At 35.1% G+C, this 25,000-nt stretch overlaps 1 long non-coding RNA gene across 1 annotated transcript in view; it reads left to right on the top strand.

The window, feature by feature from the left end:
- The first annotated feature begins 9,492 nt into the window (after window positions 1-9,492).
- LOC135218011 (uncharacterized) overlaps window positions 9,493-25,000 on the top strand; it is a 61,155-nt gene continuing 45,647 nt past the window's right edge. Inside the window, exon 1 of the long non-coding RNA XR_010315265.1 lies at window positions 9,493-9,640. This is a non-coding gene — a long non-coding RNA (uncharacterized LOC135218011). The remainder of the gene's footprint in view (window positions 9,641-25,000) is intronic.

The raw sequence follows: 25,000 nt of genomic DNA on the forward strand, positions 1-25,000 counted from the left end.
ATCATTGTAAATTACCATTCCTATTTGATGACTTTTTCTGGCAGCTTAATTTTTTTTTTTTTTTTTTTTTTTTTTTTTTTTGTTTTTTTTTTTTTTTTTTTTTGACAGGCAAACTCAGTATAACATTAAGAATTGCTCACTTAACACTGTTGGCCGAAGCAGTCATTTTCCAAAATATTTTAAAAAGACTAAAAGGAGTATGGCTTCCTAGTTTGTATCACTTGGATAAATAGCTTGATAACTATATATTTCCGTCGAATACCTTGTCTTTTATTTCATATTTCCCTTTTTAACTACAACTTTTTTATAACGATACATCAGCTCACATTTTCATGGAATGCCTTAACTTACTTACTAACTGTAGCTAAGGCAACTGTACAATGTGACAATAACTTGTGATTAACGTCAAAGTCATTAGGGAATCTTATTTTTTGCATTTTTAGACTTTATATGTTCTCCTATTTTTGTGTGTGCTTACACTAAAACATTATTAGGATATAATCACAATGAATATTAATCTAGTAGAGAAAATTATTCACTGGGTAAAACAATTTTTTTTTTACTTTTTTAATGTTGTCTAGATTTCTACAACTGATTTTAGGTATTTTGCACGGCTGAATCAGGAAATGGCATCCGTTTCTCTCCATCAGGTCAGGTTTTAGTGCTAAGTTGAGTTGAAAAAAATCAGATCTTGTGACAAAATCGATTACAATTTTGTGGCATTATCAGCTGATTTTTGTCAACACATATCATCCTAAATATGTTTTTTTTAAGAGAAAAAATGTTTTTCCAACAACATATATTGATTACTGATAGAAACATCGACTACTGTAAACTGAATGGTGGGCATTGATAAAGGTAAGTACACGTAAATTGCATGTTGCTTCACCATTTTTCAAACTTCAGGGCTTGCTTGAACTTCCGTTTCTTCGAACTCCTGGAATGCTCAGCGGCAGGGAGGTCTCTCTTCAAAGTCCAACAGTAGTCAGCCATCATGACTGCGTCCCAGCGACCCTGATACCTGGTCTCCATCTCTTTCATGTCCTGATGGAATCTCTCCCCCTGCTCGTCACTCATTGAACTCAGGTTCTCAGGAAACTGGTCCATATGTGAAAATAGGTAGTGCATCTTGACGCTCATGTTGCAGCCCAGGTTTCCGAAACCAGTCAGCATGTTGTTGACAAGTTCTGCGTAGTTTCTGGCCTTATTGTTGCCAAGAAAGTTCTTCACTACCAAAACAAATGCCTTATACGCTTCCAGTTCCACTTCGTTCATTGAGTTTTTCGAACTCTGGATCTGAGACCGTCAAAGATGCCAGCTTTCAACTTCTCCATGGTCAATCCTGGAAAAGCCTGGCACAAGTAAGTGAAAACAGTCACCATCCTTGTCCAGAGCCTTGGTGAACTGCTTGATTAAGCCGAGCTTGATGTGCAGCGGTGGGAAGAGTATTCTGTCTCTGTTCACCAAAGGGTCGTTGATGAAGTTCCTTTCTTTGCAAGGCACCAGTTCCTCCCGCACAGGCCAGTCCTTCTTCGTGTAATGCGAGCACGGTCCCTACTATCCCACATGCACAGAAAACATGGGTACTTGGTGAAGCCAGACTGTTGTAACCCAACAAAAAGTTCACCATCTTCAGGTCAACACAAATAAACCACTTATGCTGACCCATAACCAATATTCTCCAGCACATACTTCACCGCTTCATACTGCTCCTTAAGTGTAGTCGAGTGAGCCAGGGTATAGAGGCAAACTGGTTGCCATTGTGTAGCAGAACACATTTCAGTGATCGCTTGCTGCTGTCAATGAACAGTCTCCAACTCTTTGGGTTCGTACTGTGCACAACCAAGCTTGAGCAGAAGCTGCGCAAATATCTTCACAGTACACCAAGTCCTTCTCTTCAGAGAAAAAACGGAGGTATTCTTGATGCCTGTCGCGGAAGAAGCTGATGGGAGCACTGTCAGAGAGGAGTTTTTTTTCCTTCAGTCTGGATGCCAAAAGTTCGGCAGAGTCCTTTGACAAGCTGAGGTCGCGAACTAGATCATTCAACCTCCTTTTGGGAAAGTGGATGTGGAGCATCATCTTCAAGAACCACTTCTTCTTCTTCTTCTCCTTCATGTCCTTCAATACTGGAGGCATCTTCGTCACTAATGTCAAGAAGTTTTCCGAAGATAGGCACTGGAATTTCGTCACAATGAGCTACAGGACGACGTGCTGATTGAAGATCAGGATACTTTGAGGCTGCCCGGTTCTTTCTGTTGATCCCAGTTACATCAACAGCGCAGAAGTAGCATTCAGTGACATGGTTTGCCGGCTCCCTCCAAAACCATGGTGGGAATTCCTAAGTTCAGACTCCTCTTGCCATTGGTCCACCCACGTAGAGTCTCGGTGCATGCCTTGCACACCATGTGTGGCGCCCAAACTTTATCCTGGTCACCAAGTTTAATACCAAAATAAGCATGGTAAGCACGCCTTATGAAGCTTGTGACTGGCTTCCTATTAGGAGCAATGGTGTATTCTCCACAAATGTAGCAGAACACGTCGGGCTTATTTCTGCACGATCTACTGGCCGAAGCCATCTCATTCACCTGCAAAACAAAAATATGTACAAATTAGTCATAAGTTGGCGCATGTAGGTATTGTACAGACGGCCAACAAAGAATTGGCGTAGTTTCTTAATTCATTGTTCGTTATGGAAATATTGCCATATGCAGGTGCCAGCATATTTACTTAGCAATAAATAAAATTTCCTTTCAAAGGTGCTATACTTGAAATAAATGACATTAGAACTGAGTAGACTTATTCAATGTATTAAAGATAATTATTTTGCAAAGTAAGGAAAATATATACCGATGGGTCCACCGTCCACGATTTCTAATTTTATTTTCAACTCTAGCTTCGTAACAGCATTCCGAAGATTTTGAAGTTGGCTTTGCTGCCGCTCGAGTCTTGACTCAACATATCGTACTGCACTGGGGTGTTGTCATTTCGTCTCCTACAGCCGATAAATAATACATTCTTTGAAAACGATGTTTAGTATACTAATTTTTGTCCTTTGATCAATAAAATAATTTGCATGACACGTTTAGTGGGCCTAAAATTGGACTTCTGATTTTCCCACATGATAAGCCTAGGTCTATTTTCAGCAGCATACTCTCTCGGAATCGTAATATTTAATGAATATCTAAATCGACTAAATATATATATATATATATATATATATATATATATATATATATATATATATATATATATATATATATATATATATATATATATATGTATATATATATATATATATATATATATATATATATATATATATATATATATATATATATATATATATATATATATATTAATCTGCTTTATTTGACTATTCCCGTTATTCTTGTTTTATTAGCCATGTTCGCCTCTCTTCTTATCCTTTTAATCCTTTTAATAATTGCTTAACATAATTAACTCAGACCTAGCTATTCAAAGTCAAAAAGCAATCATGAAAAAATCAAACGAATATAATTCTTTCTTATTTTTTATCGAATTCCTTGCATATCATCCTGTTTCATTTGAACACCTTGGAAAGCTGTGGGAGTCAAAACTGACGAAAACATTAAGAAAGGCTTACTTTCCTCAAAGCTTTCTTAGGTTGATCTTTCTGTAGCTATTCATTTCTTTTAAATAGAAATTAATTCAAATTAGTTCACATGTATAACTACTAGACCTACTAACATAAGCATATTATAAGTAGCTGAAATAAGAAGAAATAGAAAGGTGACGTTCTCGTTTAAGTCTATTTCTGTTTTTTTTTTTCTCTCAAGAAAAACCTACTGCTTTAATCAAGGGTTGCTCTTTGACGGCTACAGGGTGTAACGCGAGGGTATGCACATATTTTGTGGAATGAAAGATAAGTTTCTTCGAACAGAAAATATTTTACAAACATGTATTTTAAGGCGTCCGTTGTCGGTGCGGAGAATTTTAAAATAACCGTTATCATTAGTGTGCTTTCACGAGGTGAGTTCGTAGTGAGAAGTCGGATCTAGTCCGCCTGAGATGTTAGAAGAGAGGCGGAGCGGAGGTGGCTATAGGAGTGATGAAGGATTAGGCCGATGTTAATAAAGTATCTCCCAATAAATGTATTCTTTAGGTTTTGAAGAAAAAAAATGCAGGCATCATTGAAACCGTTTCCCTCCCTATCCGTGGTATTCACTGGCCACCGATAAAAGAAAAAAAAAAAAAAAAAGAGTAAGCCTAACTAAATCTCTCATCCATCAAAGATAAGTTTGCTTATTCATTAGACAACTATCAAAGACTTCAAGTGTAGATCTAAAAATCTCTTCCTCTCCATCTAAAGTATTCATCAGACACCAGTCATAAGCGTAGAGCTAGTTATGATTACTGGTTCAGCAATGTCGTGACGAGGCACTAGAATTCAAAGTTCACAAATGAATGTTGCTCAGCAACATTTTCACTACTGTATTGTCTTGCTCTCATGTGGTGCTTCGAGGTATTTCACCTCTAGGCCCATGTTCTAAACTTTGCCGTTCTTTAAACAATTTTATTCATCTATGTATGATTCTCTCCGGTTTATTAAGCTTTCTTGATATCTCTCCAACAGGAACTTGCACCGAATGCAGTGCAATAATTCTCTCGCTCATCGAAGGATGTTTCTTAGACCGATAAATGACACATTGACATTAGATACCCGTGCACATAACATCAAAAGCAATAGAGTGAGGTCGCCTGGTTCACATTGTTAAGATATCGTTTTTTTTTCTTTTTGTTTTTAAATTTGATAGCATTTTGTGAGATTCCAATGTTTTCTGTAAAATTTAAAAATGGAATAGTTCAACTACCTTCAACTTAATATTGAAATGATAATTTAAGGATATGTGTATGCGATACACTAGTAATAGGTGTCTCCTATCTATTTGGTAATGCATATCTATGGTTGTGATATGACGTTTTTTTATCACTTCGTTTCGTTCACGTCAATTTTGCTATATGGAAAATAGTTTTACACAATAACATAACATAATGTTCTAAAGTTATCAGTGACTGTTTTTAAACGTCATTACACATGATTTCTTCCATCTTTGAAAAAAGAAAAATAGATAAATAAGGCATGAATCGTGCGTCAGGCAGGTGAACGAAAAATTCCATGAAACTCTGCCACGAGTTTTTTTGGCCGACAGTACATTCTTCAGAGTTCGTTATTTCAAGAAATACAACTTTTTGTATCATTATCACAAAATTACAACCAGCGGCTTCACGTTTAGTTGCCACTTCCACTGTACACAACCACCGCAGCCCACCGCGTTCCGTGTTTGGCGCCACCAGCACGACAACGCAAATATTTCCGCAACACACATGAAGCGAAAACACCCGAAACATGCGCTGGTGGAACTTCCTATACACTCCGTTGGGCGGCTGCCACATTAAATTAGTTTTGATTCACCAACTTTATGCTTTGCCGCACCAATGTTTTGAAGATTTCGAGGTTTTTATGACTTTTCGACATAATCACTCAGAACTATCGGACCTGAATACTTCTTGTCATTAAAATAATAATTTCCAATAAAAAAAAAAAATATTCGACATGTCATTTTAAAACCACCAACTTCTTCTAAAATGCTCCAAACAAGCGTACATGTGAACAAAAACGTAAAAATACGACATGTGGCCACAGCTCAAAACTGACCTAATTGAGCAAAACCAATGTGAGTTTTGGATTCAGCGCATCGGATTCGTCCTAAATCAGCTGAAAAAACGCAGACAACAAATTTGTTGTTGACCAGTGAATTATTGAAGAGAAAGATTTGTTTACTTTCATTGTACTTGTAGAACATTCATCATAATTTTTCTGCACATTCATGGATATACATTTTTCAAGGATCAGCAAATGCAAATCTGACCTTGCAGTCCTGACAATATATGATGGAACTTCACTGATGGTAAAAACTCACCAAGATGTCCAGTTAATAACCCGAAACTGTAAGTAAATCTTTTATTATTATAATACAGTTTTTGTCAGATATATAAATGAATGGAAAATTTGACTTGTCAAATACAGTCATTCTTTTTTTTTATGACAAAGAATTACTGTATTTGATAAGTCAGCTACTGCGTTCATTCATATTTCTGGCAAAAACTGTATTGTAGTAATGAAATACTTACAGTTTCGGCTTATTCACTGGATATCTTAGTGAGGTTTACCATCAGTGGGATTCTACCACAAATTGTCAGAACGGCAAGGGCAGATGTGTATTTGCTGATTCTTGACGGCAAAAATCGAAATACAGAAATGGTCTTCTTCCGCACCGGAGACATTACAGAATTCCGAATCCCCTTTACCTTTATGAAATGTATGAGATATGACGATTTTTAAAAGACCATTCTCCCCATCGTTTAAGTAACCTGCTAGCAAGGAATTAACTTCGGATATTTCATCATAATTTATTTGATTAAAGAAAAAATATAATTTACCTTAAAGTCTGCCCTATAAAACAAATATTATAACAATGAAAATAAGCATAATGTCAATGAATATTATGATTTTTAGACCAAACGAAAATCAATTCTCTGCATGTTTCCTTGTTTATTTTCAATAATTACACTGATTGTAAAATATTTCTACCAAATGAAAAAATTTCGAAATCTTTGCAGGTGTGTTTGACGACTGTATTTTACCTTCAACAATTAATTCTTTGGATTTCCGCAACAGTGAGATTTCATATTCTGGGATCGTGCACAAAATGAAATGTTTTATCATCAGGCGACAAGAGCCTCTTGTTTGCTAGAACATGTAGTAATCAAGAAGAGTAAATAGTCGGCGCCTCCAACGCACCTGTGATCATACTCGGGATTTCCCAAACCTCGACTATTGCATGTAACAATACTGGACGGGAAATACCTTTCAGTCAGATGCAAGCATTCAATGCAGTCCGACTCCATTGGTGTTTCATGATTTTCTTACCTCCTTTCCTCTTATTCCATCATGATATTTCTTTCGTTTTCATACACGCAAAATAATTAATGAAGTTTGGTACCAAATAATTATTGCTGAATGAAGTAAGAAGGAATTTACCTCTGGTATTCAATTTCAAAAATATTAGTAACCAGTAGAAAACGAAAAGATATACTAGCACATATTTGCATAGAGAGCAAGAGATGAGATGAAAGAAAAGCACTGAACAGGTGTAAGCTTACGCATTTAAGTCCTAATTTTCTCAAATGAGAATAGTTGTTAGTTTTGCAGGATTGTCCCTCATATTAGAAGTCAAGCATGTGGAATAGGCTTCATATGGCATGAGTGGGGCACAAAGAAACATTTGGTGGAAAGTCATGATGAAAATTGCGACTCATCCCACATCATCCTTTGCTGAAACAAAGGAAAATCTCCACAGCCATAATGCACATCAGTAGCACCTAAAACACTTCTCTTCATACTGACATTGATCATTTCCTTGCAAAAGATGATCAGCATCAAGGAAATTTAACCTTTTTCAATCAAGTCTCTCTCCACCGCTTACTTCCAACACTTTTTTTTTATTATTCTTCCTTTAGTCATTCGTCCCATAATTTCCAAATGTTACATAATTTTGTCAATATAAGCGTCTTAGACACATGACATACACGAACTTTTAGGTGCGCACTACCCATGCTTGAACGCGAGTTGCTGTCTGTCCCTCTGATCCCCCTACATACAAGGCCCGGATGAGGGGCGTACAAAAAGGTTTCCAGGGGGACGGTGGTGGTCACTCCTACCCTCCCGTTTCCCCACCTACCCGACCCCGCCCTGGATGAAAAGAGAATTTAACAACAAAGAATGCGCTATACACAAATACTGTAAAACAGATCAGAGTGGAAAATAAAAAAGGCAAGTTCTTTTATACTACATTCAAAGTGAAGCTGGAAAGCATATTCATGTATAATTCTTTAATTTAGTAAAAAAAGTATTCATTTATTACAAAATTTCGTATTCATTCGAACCACTTTTTAAAACCGAGGTTTAAATGAAAAAGGAAGCTTATATCTGCTTGATTTTAAACTTACGAAGATAAAAGCGAGGCTGGTAAACATCGAGAATGATGGATATATCACATTATTAGGGAACACATCCCGACTGGTTTCCGTTTAAATGAAATGTAAGTCACGTCTTTTGAAATTTATTTTAAAACCACAATTCTTTCTTCTGAAAATCTAGACCCATTTTGCTACTTAATTATCCACAATTACCTCGCTGGCAAGACTTGGGTATCGAGGTGACGGTGCAGAAGTTATTTCAGTTTTCCAAAGTAAAATTACATTATCTAGAGACATCCAAAATTCATTCCTCCATCCCACTTGGTCAAAAGTATTTTTTGCTGCCAAGGTTTTTTTTTCTGTTTGTGCGCTGAAATAGTCAAGAATTCAGAGAAAGATAACAGAATAAAAAAAAATATCAATTAAATGTGATACATTACTCGACCAAATTCCCTAGTCTGACCCAAAGCTGTTCATCTAGAATCTCTAGAGTCCCCGAATCATACAATACTAATGACTTGGATTCCAAGAAATTTCCCCAAACGTTTTACTTTGCCAGTATTTCACAATGTTCTGAAGTCAGTAACTTACACACTTGATGCAGGGTACGAAAACCTTTCCACAGGAGTATTACCAACGCTGTAAATACCATAAACATGATCCCTAGAGTTCAAAGATTTATTTGTCGAGATTTAATCGAATTTTAAAAGAGTTAGCTTTTCTGTAGCTAAAATGACTGATTCATTTAGAACATGAATGTTCGTCACCTTTTCCAGGCATAATTTAATAGGGACAGGATGATAAAATCAAAATAAAAGGAGGAAGCACGTTCTGGTTTGGGCTTTTTAAGTTTAGAGGTGCGCTATCTGTTTTCATTAATTGTCTTAAATATTGATAGCCAACAGAAATGTAAACGTAACAATATGTATTGAGTGGTATGCTTGAATGATATAATCTCTCTCTCTCTCTCTCTCTCTCTCTCTCTCTCTCTCTCTCTCTCTCTCTCTCTCTCTCTCTCTTTAAGTTAACAGAACATTACTTTTGAGCAGTAATGTTAGAAACTCTAATCGAAGGGTAACTAATACTTTGAAAATAATTTTATCTTTTGCATAACAAATTGACAGTAAAAAATATGAAAACTGAAGCTGCAACCTCGAACGTTGACTAACCAGAGACTGGCCATACTTATGTGAAGCAGCTACAGACAAAAATAATTATAAGGATTTTACCAAATAACCGAGACATAATAAAACGCAGCATCAAATAGTTTGCATGAAAGTATCAACAGACTTTTAGTTTCCCCTTAAAAAAAGAGCAAAAATAAGGACGACATTTTCTTTCGCATAGTTCGTCCAAAAAATACTTTAAAACAAAGGCGACTCCATGGTCCTGGTGGTGACGTCGTCGTCATCACAACGGGTTTTTTCGGCAGGCACTAGGCAGATCCGTCATCATCTATCGATGATGATCGAGCAGTCACTCACTCAGTTTTCGCTTCGGGAACGCAGAAGTGTAGAAGTGTTTTTGTGTAACTGCTCGTCTGTGCTGGTTTTGGACTTTCTCAGATTTTTGTGATAATGAAATAATGGGGTGCTTACGGCTGGAGATTGGTGGTTCCGGGGTATGGTCTACGAGAAGTGGCGAGTCTCCTAGAGCTTTTTTGAAGGCTATTTTTCTTTACGGTTGAGTTTGAGTTTAAAATTTTTATTTTATTTTTTTTTTTTAACTTAGATTTTTTTTCTGGGGCTTCCGTTATTAGTTTATATCCCTTTATTATAAATAATAATTCGCTAGTCTGGTCAATGTCATGGTTTGTTGCAGTGGACTTGCCTTACACTTTTAAGTACGCTTTTTTATTGTAATGTATATGAACTTAATGCCATTTGTGAACAATAATGAATACTTAATTTATTTATTTTTTTTTTCTATTTACTCAAACTCTGTATTCCGTTATTTAATATCTAGCATATAAAATTCAACTAGACTATGGGTAATTCCTTACAGCACTACTATTTTAATATTTTTTAGGTTAAGGGGATCTCTGATGGTTTAATAAGGTTAGTATTCTCAAACTGCAATATACTCCGAAATTAGAATGTCTCGTAAAATCTTGAGACTTAAATGAAGCTTTCCTTTTATCGAACTTTTAAAACACTGACTATTTTACAGATGTCTGGCTATAAATTTGTCCTTAATGTAAATACATAAACAAATGACTATAATGAAAACTTTTAAACTACTTGCGATTTTCGTGAATTCTAAACAGCTTATGAACAAAACATTTACAATTTTTTTTTTTTTTTTAATTACGGTTGAGAAATGACAGAAGTTCGACGAAGTTCTAAATCCAGGGAAAAGTTTTAAGCTATACAAAAATGGAATACTTCCTCTCCCATATGTTACCCAATAAAAACCAGGTGAGGTATAGTGTATTTAGTGTTTTGCTAACTAAGCTAATTTTTTTTTCTTCTCCCCTGCAGGTAGGGGTGGAGGCATATCCCATACCCTGTCCCATAGGTCTTGCGACCTATGGGCAGGACTGAGGTGCATGAGAGTCTTTTCAGGTGAGAAGTGCATCAGTTTTTCTAAGAGTTAAGGAACCTTTATTAGATTCATATATTTAAAAGATTTAAATAGCTACGGGTTAAAAGTTAAAGATTGTATTCTTCAATTTTACAGTTTTTAGCCAAGAAATTTTTACTATTACATTTTCATGTATACTTTGGTAATAGGATAGTCCAGAATTTATCTTAGGGAGCTTAATATCTTATACTTAAGATATTGATATCCACTGCTTTGACTTCTGGATCTGTACTTCTCAATTTAAAAGGATGCGATTTTTTTTTTTTTTTATTTTTTTTCATTTTGTTGAAAAATTATTATGCCTATTTTATAATGCATGCTTTAAACATAGAATTTAAAATTCTTTAGTTGCCTAGAATTTATTTAAACTTTAATGTAAATTAGCTTAAATTTCTTTTGTTTCTTATATTTTTTTTTAACTTCAAATGTAAATTAGCTTAATTAAATTTATCAATATAAATTAAAATAACTTACATTTGTTTATAAGTTAACATTAATTTAGTTTTGATATTATTTCAACTTTCATTTAGTGATATTCATGCAATTATACATATACTTAGCTAAGACGTTTATAGAATCAAATAGTTCAGACTTTGTTCCAGTAAAGCTTAAGTTGAACGAATCAGAGGCCTGGAAGCTTATGGCCATATTAGGATTTACCCTTACTTGACATCGCTGACATTTGACATTTCGTATCTTGCCCGGCATCTCTGGCAGCCTGTTCGTATGGTCGTTCCTTTGATCACATCAGTTTTAAGTACCTCTAGCCCCTTGGTTTGCTAACTCATGTTTTGATTGCTTTACTGCTACATAAGCGGTTGTCCTGTATAGGAGAGAACAGTTTACAGTAAAGACTTTAGTTCGTGAAAATTAATAGAACTTAACTGTAATGATGAGAGACTGACTTTTTTTTTTCTTAATAGCAGAGTCTGTTTTTTCTGTACCACTCCTTTTAAAGTTTTAAAATACTTTCAGAATAATTCATTGCCAGAACTACTTATATAAGTGGTAGATTTTGCTATTTGGTCACATTTTACTTTTAAGTAAAATATCTTCCTTGTGTTTGTTAAAATACCACAATAATGCAATAATGACGCCTTGGTTTTCATTGTTAATACGATAGACAATCTAATGATTAACCTATAAAGTTTAGACACTAATCCAGGTTTAGTTAAAACACTTTAAAAGGAATGATCAGGTTAACCTTTTACTTAATTAATACCCCTGACAAATTGTCGTCTATAAATGTACTCGGCGTCTGCATTGACGCGTTTACATTTTTTCTTCATGGTCTTGCCTACGGTCACTTCACTTGTTGGCACTTAAGTGCGTCTTTGGAGCCCTTGGTTTACTGGAACTTAAACCATGGCTTATCTTTTCTGCCGTAGTCAAGATGATTAATTTGTATTTGGTTTGAATTGCGGAAATTACACTATTTTTAACGGACATATGAGAAAGTTTGGATCCAAGCTTTTGTTTAATTTCAAAATTCTGCCTCAGTTTTTATATTACAGGATGTTTTACTGGACAGCTAAAGACATAGCAAACAATGTTTCTCTTAATCAAGAAAACTTCGTTGCTCTCACTCCAGATTTAGAATGAGGTAAGAATTGCTCCCGACATTGCTGATGTACAACACGTGTTATAGATCAACTTAATGACTTGCATCAAGAAAATGTTAATTATCACTGCCAATCTAGTAGGATAGCCGGCTAAACGAAATGAGGAAAACAGTAGGCCATCCAAGAATGAACAAGACAATGAATATGATGAATATAATGCTATGATGCTGAAGATTTTGGTTATGCGTGTACCTATTTGGTCTACCTAGACACCCGGTGTAAAGTTTTATTTTCACTCCCCCAAAATTTCCACTCCCCAGTCATTATTATATGCATAAATTGGACTCCACCAGTTACTATTATACGTGTGATAAATACTCCGCTCGAATAATATTGTACTCCCCCAGTTATTATTATACATGTAATTTTTACTCTCTTTTTTTCTGTAAACATATATGGCATAATAATGATACACGTGTGTCAGCGCCACCTTTATTTTTTACATACGATTTCAGAGATCATCTCATTTTTCTTCATGTCAGTCTCATCAACCAAAATTTATCTATGATCCTAAACGATTTTGTGACAACTGAAATCAAAGTGTGTAATTAGAAGGTAACCTATATTCAATACTGTTCGTAAAAATGCATGAAAAACTATAGAAACTAAACAATGAATATAGAGAGAACAATAATATTTATCATATTAAATAATGAAAATTTTCGGGGCTGGTCACTTTCCCTTTTTAGGTTTCTGTGATTTTGGAAATAATGATAATGCCCAGCTTCAAAACATTTATAAGATGCTATATCATCTGGCTGTTATCATATTTGGCTGATTAAAAATTGCTACACAGACTAAGGATTAAGCTGAAGAGAAGAAGAGGAGAGAAAAGGACTATGTACTCTTAGATTGGCGGGGGACGTCAGAAACCTGTCCTGTCTCAGAACCCCAAGCCGAGATGTAGTCCTCATTCGTCGATTCCTAGAATGGGTTTTTGACCCACCACACGGGGTCTTCCTCCACACGGTCGAGCTTTGGTCGACGAACTTTGTCCGAGTGACGTCAGAAGCGGAGAAATAGCGAGAAAAATCAGAACTTTGCCGCGGTTTCTCCGCTTCTGACGTCCCATCGAACAAAGTTAGTCGAGCAAAGCTCGGTCGTGTGGACGGGGCCTTAGGACTTCTGAGCCGAAAACGACTCTCGGGACACCAAATGTTACTGAGTATGGAATCGGCTCCATAACAAATGGAGGGCACGAGGATCTTTACTTTGGACAATCAAGGAGTTGGAGTGAGCAACGTCCTTTCGATGACCAAGGAAATGTTGTTTTGTTTTACAAGATTGTATCATTTTATGCAATGTTTATGATAATGTCAATAACTCGGTAAGTGTTTGTGTATCATGCTTGGTACACAAACTTTCTTTCAGACCAATATTATTATATATGTACAAGCGTTTAAAATGGTTTTTATGAACCTTTCAAGGAATCTTGAAGCCTGATGACGTCTCATGTTGCCAAAGAGAGCGACTCCGAAACTCCAGGAGAAATTTCTCACCTCATTCAACCCATTCTCCTCAAGCCAGTGGGTTGAATTATCTCTTTAATATACACCTATAAATTAATTAGTGCTTTATTGAAGGAATGTTGAGCTTTATTTGAAGCGTAAATAAAATTTATTGTTAATGCAAGTAATGAAAGTATCGCTGGTAAACAGTTTCTCATAAATTAGCATAATATCCTCTTATCCGAGTTGTTAGAAAATATTACCCAAATAAGTACTCGTGTAAGCGCCGTGTTTTAAGAATATTTTTTACAATCATCATAATTTAATTGTGATGGTTAATTACTTACACAATGTTATTTGAAAAGCGCACTTAACCTTTGGCATCAGGGAGCAAAGGATCTCTGATGCCGCCTCGGGTCTGTAACGCTAGGCAACCTTATCAATCAAATAATAGCCATATATTAATCTTTATTAAAGATTCACATCCTGTAAGGTCTACCCTTCCCAACAGCGGGTGGGCCACGGGTTATCTTTGGGTGGGTCACAACAAAATCCTTTTTCTTATCTTTCTCTTTTCTCTTAAAAAATTAGCTCAATGTCGTCGCTAACACACTTGTTGGGACACTAATTAAAATTCTCCATTTTATATATATATATATATATATATATATATATATATATATATATATATATATATAGATATATATAAATATATATATATATATATATATAAACTATAAATATATATATATATATATATATATATATATATATATAAAATATAAATATATATATATATATATATATATATATAATATAAAAATAATATATATATATATATATAATATATATATATATATATATATATATATATATATATATATATATATATATATATATATATATATATATATATATATATATATATATATATATATATATATATATATATATATATATATATATATATATATATATATATATATATACATATCAATCATTGGCCTGCTCTTGTGTTTTTTATTTATATTGATAATAATGACATTCATGCAGGATTAACTAGCAGGATAGTCAAATTTGTAGACGACACCAAACTAGGTGTAAATGCAGCAGACCCAGAGACAGTAGAAAGTTTAAGAAATGATCTAAAGAAAATAGGAGAGTGGTCGAAAATATGACAAATGGCTTTTAAATTGGATAAGTGTACAATGTTACAAATAGGAACAAATAATCCTCATCCCTAATGCATGCTACTTGGGAATGACATAATGTGGAACAAGAAGAGGGCCTTAGAGTCATTATTACCAATGACTTAAAATAAACAAAACGGTGCATAAAAACTGAAAAGAAGGCACAGAAACTAGTGGGCTACATATTGAGGTAGTTTAAATACAGAAACATATCAATAGTTAGACCTCATCTTGAATATACAGTACAGTTTTTGGTCATTAACACTAAGAAAGACATAAATAGACTAGAAGGGATAAAAGTAATAGGTACATATTTTAATCCATCCGTCAGGCAATAGGTTCCAAAGGCGACTAGAGAGCCTGAACAAGTATGGCTTAGACAAACAAGACGATTGCAAGGACAACTAATAGAAACATTCAAAATGCTGAAAGGCATAACAAAAGTAAACAGAATCCTCTTCACATTAGGTGAAAACCAGACAAGAAATTATGAATGGAAACTAGACTGAAATCCCACTGTGGAAACTTCTTCACATAAAGATATGTGACACACTGTGCAAGAATGGTAAAATCGGCTCCTAGAGATAAGTGAGCACAAGATATCTCCTTGGTTAGACTGATAAGTTTTTGAGACATCTTAAATATTTGTAACCTATGTTGGAGCACTAAACTGAGAGTAGCTTCTTGCAAGAACCATAATTTCTGCAACATAAATCGTTGACTTTTAATTCTCCTTGCTAACTTCGTCTTGTATTTGCAATGCAACGGCTGACTCGATCGAACAAAATTACAGGTGTGTCTTTTCTTATTTTCACAGGTAAGGTGCGTTTATGAGGCTATCAATGTAAATGAGAGAGAGAGAGAGAGAGAGAGAGAGAGAGAGAGAGAGAGAGAGAGAGAGAGAGAGAGAGAGATTATTTATAAAAAACAATGAACAATTCGTGTCTTGGGGTTAATGATATATATATATATATAGTATATATATATATATATATATATATATATATATATATATATACATATATATATATATATATATATATATATATATATATATATATATATATATATATATATACATATATATATATATATATATATATATATATATATATATATATGTATGTAGATATATATATATATATATATATATATATATATATATATATATATATATCTACATATATATATATATATATATATATATATATATATATATATATATATATATATATATATATATATATATATATATATATATATATATATATATATATATATATATATATATATATATATATATATATATATATTATATATATATATATATATATATAATATATATATATATGTAGATAGATATATATATATATATATATATATATATATATATATATATATATATATATATATATATATATCTACATATATATATATATATATATATATATATATATATATATATATATATATATATATATATATATATATATATATATATATATATATATATATATATATTATATATATATATATATAGTATATATATATATATATATATATATATATATATATATATATATACATATATATATATATATATATATAAGATCCGATAGTTCCTGGCAATTACTCAAAAGGAATTCCCGGCACTGAACCTAAAAATCGTCCCAAAAAATCCATTAACTATCGGATCCTTGTTTAGAATGAAAGACCGCCTTAGTCCTCTTCTGAAATCTAAGTTGTGTATAAATATACGTGGCCCGAGATGTGATCACGGGACTTATGTGGGTTGTACGAAGAGGTTACTAAAAGTGAGAATAGATTCTCACAGAGGTTTAAGGTTTTAGAAACGGGCAGCAGATTAACAAACCCCGAACAGTCAAATATCAGAAAACCACTCTAATCATGTAAAATATATATTAATGATAAGGATTTTACTATTATAGGCCAAACACAAAACGAAAACGACCTAACAACCTTGGAATCCATTATGATAAAAAAGATAGTTCCGTCCCTAAATGCGCAATCCTCCTCTGTTCAATTGTTCATCGCCTAGAGTGCTTGTTTATATTTTCTAAAAATTATCTCAGTCACTGCCCGTCCTTTACGAGGATAAGGTACAGAAATAGCCTTACTGTTTAGTGTTATTTATTTATTCTTAATTTTTTTTACACTCATATCATAATTTTTGTATGCTTTTTTTGTAATAAATAATTTTAATGTAACTGTACTGTACATAATTTTATGTTTTTCTGTTTTTAAGAGATTCATATTTTTAAATGTTCTACATTCTGAGTTGATGTTTATTGAATTTTTAAATAAAATTGCGTAGTTTTTATGAATTATGCAGTGCGTAGTTTTAATGTTCGTGTGATTATCTTTAATTATAGCCTTGAGAATGCGACTATGAGTCGTGAAACGTCGGCGAAATAATGTACCTGAGTACGATTGCCTTTCCCTATGGTTCCCCTGATGAGATATATATATATATATATATATATATATATATATATATATATATATATATATCTATATATATATATAAATGAATAATTATCACATCACCGTGATTCATATAGATCATTCGAATGTAGCTCGAATGATCTATATAAATCACAGTGATGCGATAATTAATCATTACAAGGCTACGTTGGTCAAATGTTCGAATTGGCTAACATGGTAGAGGGGGTTTCATATCGATTCTAATACGAAAACACCGAGTTCGGCGGTCAATTTGTAAGCCAGAATCGATATAAACTTATAGCCTTTCTGTTGGCCGACTCGATAACGTCACTAACTTCCTTCCTGATTTCTTCCCGTCCACTGGATGGTGGTACGATCCCATGAGGGGACGAAATTATTAACTAAAAATTCCCCTTCGGTACATATTATGAAAATATATCAATTCCGAGGTAGAGCGAATTAAATATTAAAGGACATTTGGAGCTCGAATGATATATATATATATATATATATATAAGTATATATATATAATATATATATATATATATATATACTATATATATATATATATATATATATATATATGTGTATGTATATATATGTATAAATATGTGTATATGTAATATATATATATATATATATATATATATATATATATATATATATATATATATATATATGTATATATATATATATATATATATATATATATATATATATATATATATATATATATATGTATATATATGTATATATATGTATATATATGTTATATATATATATATATATATATATATATATATATATATATATATATATATAATATATATATATATATATATATATATATATATGATATATGTATATATATATATATGTATATATATATATGTATATATATATATATATATATATATATATATATATATATATATATATATATATATATATATATATATATTACACCCCCTTTATTCCCTAAACTACACAAACTGGGAAACTCTTACCTGTTGCCAACGGTGCCCTGTCTGTAAGATGTCACGAGGCTTATTAAGACTGCGTAAATATACAAAAAATATCATTTATTTCCCAAAGCAATTGGTTATAACAAAGAACAAAATGATACAAGTCATAATGGCATAAATACCCAAATCTGCCCATAAAGAAAACCAATAAGATAACATTCTACCTCCGGACTAAGGTTACACTCTCACCCCAAACAAGTCACATTGTCTAGTATTAGTCAGTTAGAGAATCCCATTCCTAATCAACCATGGAATCGGACCCATCTGTAATAAAGATAATAGTTATATAGACAACCCCACGTCACTCTTTTCAAGTATTTACGTAAAGAGAATATTTCACACTTCTCTCTCTTTTCCAAAAGGTAACAGTTTTCTAAGTTTTTAAAGAACGTGTCTTAACCTTTTCGATGGGCGTTTTCTCCCGACACTTAGGGCAACCGCTTGTTCTCTCCTTTGCACAAAGAATGCGTCTTCCACAAGTACCTGAACCAGTAGGCCTGTAATACGCGTACAAACGAATGCACATGCCTCGCAAACGGGGAACGACCTCTGAGACAAGTTGCTTGTTCAGCAAATACCATGCTCTCCCCTGTAACTTTGCAGTGTACCACCCTTGTCTCTAGGCGAGCAGAGCTATGTGACTTTATTATTATATAAAACACTTTAAACATATTTATTAGCCATTCCCCTCTTTCACCTCTCTATAGGAGCTCGGCTACCCCATGCTAGCACCCGCCTAGCTCTAGATACACAAGCGTCTTACAATATATATAAAACCAGAGGCTGGCTCAAAAAGAAATAATGCACTCCCGTCTCACACCATATCGGCAACTAATGCCCAATGTATCACTGTACCACATGACTTAGAGCCACCTCCGTTGCCGGAGCACTTGTGCTTCGTCGAATGCATAAAAGTTTAAGGACTCCAAGTACACAAATGGCGATCAGTATAGCGGCTAACATGATCATTACTATTGGTATAGTATAGCGGTCATCGAAAAAAAAAGGTTCATCTTCACCACTATCTTCGAGTGGCGGGACAGTAATGGACTCCACTGTAGGCGGGATTCGAACCGCCTTATGGCTTCCGTGAAGGTGTCGGTGAAACACCTTTATCGACGAGTTGTAGACACGCCGACTAAGTACCATGAAGAAGTCTGTAAAGAATCCTGCAGGAACTGTCAAACAGCTGGGATCCCTGTAGAATGAGCGAATTGTTGTCTCCGTTGCACATAGTAGAAATCTTGCATCTGATGCAGAAGGACCGCTGTCTCATCTCCGTCGATATTACTTGTATGAATCGGGGAATTCTCTAAAGTCACAATGAGTCGGTAAGTCCTCGAGCTAATTCTAGTTCGCAACCTGACAGGTCATACGTCGAAGAGTAAATATCCGACTTTCACACACATATCTATCGTAAACTAACACACATCCAGTTCATAGTCAAACTGCTGAGGACTGGAATTCCTCACCTAATATATACATAACCTCTACCCCCGTCCAAACCACTACCGTCCCCTGGAAAGAACTAGGAAATGGCCTAAGTATATAACTGTGAAATGGTTTTTTATCGCTAACAGGTATGTCAACAAGTAACCCCTTATCAGATAACTGTACCTTTAAAACCCCATAGTATCTATGAAGTAATTCCCCCGTAAAAATTATATTTGATCCCCATTCATATGCTGCGTCTTTTAAGGTTGACTCCAAAGTTCCCAACGGCAACATTTCCCTCGAAATTTTCCCTTGTGAAGCTGCTATAATTGCTTCTACCTGACTTTTGATCTCAATTCAACAAAGATTCTGTTTCTTTTTCAATATTCAACAGTGTAGTGTGTATAGTGAAAAATGTTATGGTGACGTCTAGGTCTTCTCGGATCCCTTTTACTGTCGCGTGTAATATGTTACTTGATTTCCTCAACTCATTAAATCCGTTTTCTAATTTCTCATTTCTCCTCTTAGAGAATTCAGAGCTTTCCCATGTTCGGCGAGTTCCGCCTCTAATATTCCAACCTTCACCAAACTCGCTATTGCCACTCCTGCTATGGCTGCAATAGCTACACCCCCCGCCGCCAACAACTGCACTGCCCTTTTCTGTCTTCTAGGCGGGTCCCTCCCCCAACTGGTTTTGTCTCTGGGACCCAAGTGAGTGTTTCCCCGATCTTGCCTTGGACCCTGTTTGCAGTTATTTTAATTTCCGTTAAGAGACTCCCAGTGATGCAGACAAGTTTCTTGTAGTCTCAAGTTCGTCTAACGTGTTTATCAGTCCTTCGACTCTGCTTCGCGATCCTTCGAGTTCAACCTGGCTGAACCCAAACTTTCGAACTCGATGCTCAGCGTAATTTTATCAGATGATAACCATACTAAGTGGTCTTCTTCAATTAGCACTCCGGGACCCAGGCGTACTTTCGTCTTTGCAAGCGCTACTAATCCCAGGGCGACGATTAAACAATATTTCAGCATCTGACAGAACGAGAAAGAAAAGAAAAGGAAAGCTGTCAGTTGTTTAATCATCTCAGACGACGTTAAGAAAGAAAAAAAAAACATATATAATTCAACATCTTTTCCCAAAAAGGAAGTGTACCATTACAGAAATCTGCTAGCGCAGCAACCCTATCGACAAGAAAAAAATCCCCTTATATGACACGTTCTCGTGAAATGTCAATAATCGGCATCTCCGAAAACCGTGCAAATCCCCGAGTCATCAATTCCAAAGGGAAAGGTTCGCAACCGGACTCCTTACAGCAAACTTCAGCAAAAAAAGAAACCCACCTATGAACAGTCAGGTGCTTCGCATTGCAGCATAATCAGACCCGCGACGCTAGAAACTCACGATTCTCAAAAAAAAATGTTTAGTACTGATCTCGTAAGCACACCCCCCAGAACCATCTCATTATACATAAACCACTCTTAATATAACACCACTCAGGTGACATAATAATCCTCTATTTAATTACTGACCCCACGCTAAAATAAACCATCTCGTTTCTCAGCTATAGCAAACATTTGCCGAAAAATATTAACCCCGAAATCTTACGCCAAAACGCCGCAGACTTACATACAATAAGAGAGAAAACTTTCGAAGGAAACAAAGGAGAAGGAAGAAAAAAAATTGCAAAGCCATTCTGTCATCAAATTACAAAAACAGATAACAAGAAAAAAAGGAAAAATGAATGCAATTGCGCTATCTATATTAATTGCCACAACCAATTCTTTTCAATTTCGACGTATGTGTTAGCTTCGACTGACCTGTTCGTTCATTTACAAAACTACAAACCTATTTCCAATTTTCTCTTCAATGACTTAAAAAGGAGGCTTTCAAACTTCGGGCCTAGTTTGTAATTTAACTCATTTCTCACGTTAAGTTTTAAAAATACCTTATCACCGACATTGATCTTGGGATCAGATGATTTACTAATACTCTTTTGAACCATATCTCTGGTTGTGGACTCGAGATTACGGCTAAGACATGCGTGTCTCTCTCTCCGCTGTGGATATCAGCGCTTCAACTGGTATCCTCCCCCTGGTGAGGCGTAGTTAACAAATCAAATGTGCCTCGCGCTGGATAACCAAAACAAAGCTTCAAAAGGGGACATTTTAATTGAATCGCTAACCATGGTGTTAATGCTATGTCTAACAACGTTAATATATCTGTCCCAATTTCTATCATTACCACCTACCGTTTTTTCTGAGCGCTTCGAGCACTTTCCTGTTCGCTCGTTCGCCACAACCCATTAGCCTCGGGTCTGTATGGAATAATTGTTACTTTCTGTATTCCCATGAATTCAGCTAAACACTCCAAGGTTTTGTTCACAAATTCCCTCCCATTGTCGGTTAATAGAACTTCGGGTGAACCGTATCTGCAAACGATACCATTGAAAAATGCTATTGCTACTTCTTCGGCCGTTTTATGCTTAAAGTGGGAAAATTTCTACTATCCTTGTAAGTTCATCTATTATCACTAGCAAGTACTTGTTCGCGTATCTAGACTCACAAAAATTCCCTAAGACGTCCATATGTATTCTCTGAAAGGTTTACTCGGTATAGGATACGATCCTAATTTGCATGACGTTGTCCTAGCAGGCTTACATGCGTTGCACACCGCACAATTCCTTACGAAATTTTCCACATCTTTACCCATCTTTTTCCAAATGTATTTAGCCCGAACCTCATCATAAGTTTTTTTCTATTCCCAATGAGGACTACCGAACCTGCAATGAACTATATCTAAAACCACTGGAATTAGGACTTTCGAATTAAGAATCTGTGTCGTATCTCCTTTACTTTCACTGGTTCTCAACTTATATTTAATTTTCCTAACTAACAGATTTCCTTCTAACTCCAGACCCGAAAAAGGCAAGCTATAACGTTTCTTGACTAATTCCCTCGCAGAAATGCTTTCGCATCTGCTAAGACCTCGTCTTCATCTTGCTTTAGCTCTATGAGGGGTATATCCCCATTGTATGGCTTCGTTAGTGACCTGCGCGACTTGGAAACCTTCCGCGTCATGAAACTCCTGCTCAAAGCGTCCGCGACAACATTAAATTTGCCCTCTATATTTGAGCTTTGCATCAAAATCTCTGATAGTTAGAAACCATTGAGCTCTTTTGGGCGACAAATCGGGTTTATTAAAAAGATCAAGTAACGGTTTGTGGTCTGTAAGGACTTCTACTTTATTCCCCATCAGTAACATTTTAAAAATGAACTAAGCTCGACACTATTGCAAAAGGCTTCCTTATCTATGGGTGGCCATGGACTTCTCGTTACTGCCTTTTGTCCTGAACTTCCTGCATATAAAAAGCTATAGGATGAAATTTCCCATCAAAACTTTGCATAAGGCATGCACCTATGCCTTCCTGGCTTGCATCAGTCACTAATGTAAAAGGTTCCTTAAAATCTGGAAACTTCAAAACCGGGGGATTCATTAGCGCATCTTTAAGCTTTTGAAAACTCTCCGCCTGGATTCCTTCCATTGAAATTGAACGTCTTTCCCCCGCAACACATCAGTTAGGGAGCTGCTGTTAGAAAACCCTTTTACGAACCTCCTGAAGAAACCGGCGATACCCAGGAATGACTTAATCTCTTTCTTTGATCTGGGGATGCGAAAATTCGCTATTGCTTTGACTTTATCGTCATTTACTCTAACCCCTTCCTTAGATATGACGTGACCTAGATAGGTGACTGCTTTTTCAAGAACGAACACTTGGCTAACTTGATTTCAACCCGCTAATCTAAGCCTCCTAAGTACTTCTGTAAGCACTTCCAGTGTTGCGCGATCGTGTCCGTTGCGATCAGGATGTCATCCTATACACAAAAACATTTTTGCCAAATAACCCGTGCAAAACTGTGTTCACCAACCTGGTAAAAGTCATCGGACTGCCCGATAAACCGAAAGGCATTCGCGTAAATTCATAGTGTCCCTTGGGCACTGAAAAGGCGGTATATTCCTTGCTACTATCGCTGAGAGGGACCTGTATGAAACCTTGCGCCAAATCAATTGAGCTATAAATATTATGTCCCCCAATTTCGACAAAAAGATCTGGTATGCACGCAACTGGGTAGCGGTCAGGGATCGTTTTCTCATTTAAACGTCTAAAATCGACGCATACACGGACCGAACCGTCTTTCTTAGGTACCGCTAACAAGGGAAAGTTGTAAGGAGACACACTGGGTCTAATGCCTTCTTCTTCTTCCCATCTATTAACTTCTTTCTCTACCTGTTCTCTGATTTTGAAAGGTATGCGATATGCAGGAATATAAATAGGTTTTGTGTTGCTCTCCAAATTTACCTTATGCTCTAAGACATTAGTCAACCCAGTTTATCACCTTGCAAGGCTACCGTATCCCCAAATTCCACCAAGAGCCCGCTTATCGCTTCAACGTGTTCGCTATAATCCGCATTAGCCAAATGTTCACTAAATGTTTGTTTCCTTGATTGTATTTCTGCCTCCGAAAACTCAGGTTTCCCTCTACGATAGCCACAGAACCACTATCGCAGTTCCAATCATGGAAGTCTACTATATATGTATTTTTTCTGGTATCCTAACTGTATCATTACAGTTTAATAGCTCCACCCACGTAACCCCATTCTTGGATACACTGTTCACGATGCCGTGCTAACAACTCCCCTGAGCTTTTCACTGTTTTCAATAACACACATCTGTGGGTTTTCTCATTTCCTTCAATTTAACTTTTACCATAACCTTTGACCTGGTAGTAACATAATGTCTTCAAATAAAAACACCTCTATATTTGTGGTTAGTATCTCCCCTTGCCACCGCCCCATACAAATTACCACCTCAGTATATCCCCAGCATTGTTAGTATCAGAAACAACATCCATATTAGTATCATCACCAGTATTGTTAGTATCATTGTTACCACTATGAACTCTGATAGAACTCCCGTAATCATCTCCCAGATCACCAACGTGTGTTTTAACATTACCTTTCCCCATAACAACTCGTATCACCGCAATTAATACCACCGAGCACCTCCTCTTTCAATAACCTCCATGTCCTCCATTCTATTCACGTCCTCATATGGTAAGAGGTAATTCATTTTCCCGATTGTTATCCCATTAGCACCCGCATGGATCGAAATCTTGTGTCTTCTATAGGCAGGATGACCCAACAAGATTTTATTACC

The sequence above is a fragment of the Macrobrachium nipponense genome, chromosome 9 (genome assembly GCF_015104395.2).
Source record: "Macrobrachium nipponense isolate FS-2020 chromosome 9, ASM1510439v2, whole genome shotgun sequence".
In the NCBI taxonomy this organism is placed as follows: domain Eukaryota; kingdom Metazoa; phylum Arthropoda; class Malacostraca; order Decapoda; family Palaemonidae; genus Macrobrachium; species Macrobrachium nipponense.